The following is a 4547-nucleotide window of genomic DNA, read 5'->3' as shown; positions in this document are numbered from 1 at the left end:
TCCTGGCTGCTTTCAGCACCATCACACCTCATCAGGGATTGAAGAAATCCTCAGCCAAATATTTTTTGTCATTCTGGCAGGGTGAAGGATAAGGCTGCCTTTGATTATATTTTTTTTCCCTGAAAATTTTGCTGATGCTGGAAGCACTGGTGGTGTGCTAAACACAGCCCAGATGTCCAGCAGATGGTCCTGTGTCACTTGTCCAGTTCAGAATTCCTGGTGGCCTCATGTGGCCGGGCTGTGGCTGTGTGACAGAGGCCAGCACTGGCCACACCACTCCCCTGGCTCAGCCCAGAGAAAAGCCAGGCTTTGGTTTAAACCCTGCTGAGCCAAACCCCGCCTTGGCATTGCTCAAAGCATCCAGAGCTCAGCTGTGTGAGGATTTACAAGCCACGAGAGTTTGAGTAGAATGATGGTTAATTTGTCACAGGGTGGAAAAGTAGAATTTTGGGGATTTAGAATGGGGGTTCAAGAGGCAAGATGGAGGAATCTGAGAGTGCCCTGTTCTTCTCCTTCTTCTTGTCCTCCATCTTCTGCTGGGATGCTGACACTTCTGGATTGGTTTAGAGTAGAGACAGACTGTCTAACATAGGTGGTAGGTATTGGAAAATTATTGTAAATAAAGCACATGTAGTTCTTTATACAAAAAGGGCATTCCCTGTGCCACTGTCAGTGTGTGGGAATGCACTTGGCACTGGGAGATTTTTGGTGCTGCTCCTTTTCCCTGGAGGTGCCCAGGGAAGGGCTGGAGGTGGCACTCGGGGCTCTGGGCGGGTGACAAGGTGGGCATTGGGCACAGCTTGGTGATCTTGGAGAGCTTTTCCAACCTCAGTGGTTCTGTGGTGTCAGCCCCCAGTGAACTTTAAATCACTTTTTTAGCAGTTCATGCTTGTTATGCAGAGGTCAGAGGGAGAGCAGTCTGAAGGAGGAAGGGAATTTGTGAGCCTGAGCTGTTCCTTTGCAGCTGGAGCTGGACGTTCCCTGGTGTTCAGTCCATGCTGCCCATGAGCCTGGAGCAGTGGGCAGTGCCCTGTCCCAGCAGGGCACCAGCACAGGTTGTCCAGGCAGGAATTTGCACTTTTATCTGATGTGTCTAAAGTTTCCCTGAGAGCTGAAGGGACAGGAGACACAAAAGGCTTTTAGTGCTTTAAAAGTGAAGTTGCTGAGTTGCATTCTTCCTCATGCTGAGATACGCAAAGCTCTGGGGTGGGTTTTTTTGGGTTTTTTTTTGGCAGATAAGCTCTGTGCAGCTTCCCAGTGCATTCCCAGAGCTCTGCGTGCTGTGTGCTGCTCTTGTTTTGGGTGTGGGGCTGCCCTGGTGCCAAGCTCAGCTGCAATTGAGCTGCAGTTTGAGCCACACGCTGCAGAAGTCACAACAAACGTGTGCTCTGTGCAGCCTGCCTCAGACAGAATATTTTTCATGTTGCTGACAGCTTCCTTAATGGTTCTTGTCAGAGCTTTTAAAAACGGTGGCCCAGTTGTGCTCTGTAGATGGTGCAGATTGAAGCTCTTGGTGCTTGCACTCTGTGGGTTGGGGATGGGGAAATCTTTCTCTTCTGCTGTATCCAGCTGAAAACATTCATCTGCCAGAGATAGGAGCAGTTTAAATTCCAGTGTAAACAGTGCTGACAGGTAATTGTGTTGATAATGTCTGTCCCCTGGAGCTGTTTCACCTCACTGAACTTCCCTGCCAGGCTGGGGCTGACTCTGAGCCGGGTTTTACAGCTCCTGCTGTTGGACCTGAGTTCAGGCAAGCTGAGTTTGGGGCTCCAGAGACAGATGGGCATCCCCTGGGCTGTGCCCTGCCTGGCAGCCTGCCTTCCTCACCCCTGCTCAGCCCTGACACAGCCTCTGAGGATGTGGGGACTCCGCAAAGGTGTTCCCTCCCTGAGACATTTGTCTCTGTCCACAGGAGCTGTTGTGTCATTAGTTTAATCAAGATGATTGAGAATGGAGAATCAAGATGATTGAGAATGGAGAATGAGATTCAGAATTGAGAAAAGATGATTGAGAATTGGGAATCAAGATGATTGAGAATGGAGAATGAGATGGAGAAATGAGAATCAAGATGATTGAGAACTGGGAATGAGATTGAGAATTGAGAATCAAGATGATTGAGAATGGAGAATCAAGATGACTGAGAACTGAGAATCAAGATGATTGAGAATGGAGAATGAGATTGAGAATTGAGAATCAAGATGACTGAGAATTGAGAATGAGATGGAGAAATGAGAATCCTCTGCTTGTGCTTCCAGCAGGAGGCTGGGTGGGCAGGCAGGACTCAGGAGTGCCCACGGAGCTTTTGGAAATAATAATCATGGAAACAAAGGGTGGTTTGGGTTGGAAGAGACCTTAAAAATCATCTTGTTCAGGGCAGGGACACCTCCCACTGTCCCAGGTTGCTCCAGCCTGGCCTTGGGCACTGCCAGGGATCCAGGGGCAGCCACAGCACCCTCCCAGGGAAACATTTATTCCCAATATCCTGTCTAAATTCCCCCTTGCCAGCTGGCTCTGGGCTGGGGATGCCCCCTCAGGTCAGATGAAATGCACTGCCCTGGTTTTGTTCTGTTCAGGACATCCCAGGGCTGTGGCCACCTGAGCAGGTCCTGCCTGGGCTGGGATGAGCTGGGATCTCTGGAATACCACAGAGGGAGCAAAGATTCAGATTTCCAAAACTGAAGCTTTTATTTCTTGCTGCAACACTGCTGGCTCCTTTGAGGGGTGATGAGCGATGAGCTGCCCGGAAATCTCCTGATTTCTTCTGCAGTTTCTCCTAAAAATGATGGAAAAAAATAGGAAAATATAGCGGAATAGCTGCTAATTAGAGTCAGTTTTTCTCTTTGTCCAGCTCATTCATACACCCTCATCCTCTCATGTTTTATCTCCCGCACTGAGAAGCCTCTGGATTGATTCGGGGAAGGTTTATTGTGTAGACAAAGGCAGGGATAAGCTGTCCAGAGCTGCCTGGAATTACCAGAGGAACTTGCATTTTACTCCCTGCAGCCTCTTGTGGGCAGTTTTTGGTGTTGAGTAAGAATTGAGGAGGAGCAGGGAAGGATTCCCTGCCCGGCAGTGTGTGCCAGGCCGGGGGCACCGGGTGGCACCAGTGATGGATTGTCCCCCTTGTCCCCAGAGGCAGCGCATCCATCATTCAGCAGCAGCACATGGTGTCTGGCACAGCAGCAGCCTGCCTTTAGTGCCGCTGCTCCTTCCCCTCTCCAGCTGATTTTTTTGTGTTTATTTTCTTCCTTTCTTCACCTCCTTTCAGGTGGGAGAAAGGGGAAATTGCTCTGGGCTTGGCTGGGGGGTTTATTTTTGTGTGCTGATGTTTCTCTGCTGAGTTTGCTGCTCTGGAAAGCTTCACAGTTTGTTACTTGGCTCAGAATTAATACCTTTGGTTCAGAATTAATACCTTTGCCTACACTTTTATAATATTGCTTTGAGTCTGCAGCCTGGTGTTTTAGTACACAACTATTTCAAGATATAACCTGAATTTCTACCAGGGAAGTAGCATTCATTTTACCCTCCTAAAAAAACATAAAACTTGACTTAGTTTCAAGCATTATCTTTCTGTCTATCTATCTGTATTTATTTGGAAAGTTCACACAGGCTCCCTAGAAATGTTAATTCCTTGTTAGGAAAGCTTAATTGTCCCAATATTTCACTTTTAAGTCTTTGCCACTGTCCAGTGCCACTTCTGTTCCAAAAGCCTCTTCTTGCCTTGGAAGAATGTAACCACCTTAAGAAGAAAATTGCTGAAAATCAGCAGTAAACAGATAAAATTCTGCCATTTTCCTGTTGTTGGGTACGCCTGTGCTATTTAATGTAATTTAAATTGTGTAAGCCTGTGTTGCTTAATGTAATTCAAATTGTCTGCTACTTAAGTGCAATGAATTTTCCCTTTCTCCCTCCCTGTTTTCCCTGGGTTTTTGCACTTTTCCTTTGTCCTGGCTCTTCCAGCACCGTTGTAATTCAGGATTACACCAGAGAACAATGCAAAGAAAATGTTTAGGATGAACTGTGTGATAGTGATACCAAATTACAAGGTACCTCATGAGGAAATTGGAGCAAAATGGGTTTCAAATGGGACTCATTTGATTAAGGAGAGAAGTGCTGGATGATTGTGGGGAGAGGAGCCCTTGGGACTATTCCTGACAGAAACTTTCTGGGTAGCAAACTGTTATTTGCATTTCATTCCTGATAGAAAAATACTTTGTTAGCAGCTGAGCCTCAACAGGGAAGCAATCTGGTAAAGGAAATAGTTTTGATCATTGGTTCGGTTCGTAAAACGTTTCCTCAGCTTCTCCTGGCTGCCTTCAGGTCACTGCTGAGGTTTCTCCTGGGTGGGCATCCCCTCTCCTGCTGGGGCTGGGGCTGTTTGAAGAGACTCCTCAAACACTGGCTCTTCTCCTCGCCGTCTCTGCAGCCCTGGGGCTGTGCTCTTCCCTCTTCAGCATTTCATGGCCAGCCCTCCAATCCCACCTTTTCCACCCACAGCAGCTCCTGAGCGTGGCATTCCCATTCTGACACTTGTGATGATTTTCATC

Source organism: Geospiza fortis, unplaced genomic scaffold (genome assembly GCF_000277835.1).
Source record: "Geospiza fortis unplaced genomic scaffold, GeoFor_1.0 scaffold55, whole genome shotgun sequence".
In the NCBI taxonomy this organism is placed as follows: Eukaryota; Metazoa; Chordata; class Aves; order Passeriformes; family Thraupidae; genus Geospiza; species Geospiza fortis.
The sequence above is the reverse complement of the archived record's forward strand: the minus strand, read 5'-3'. Positions refer to the sequence as shown.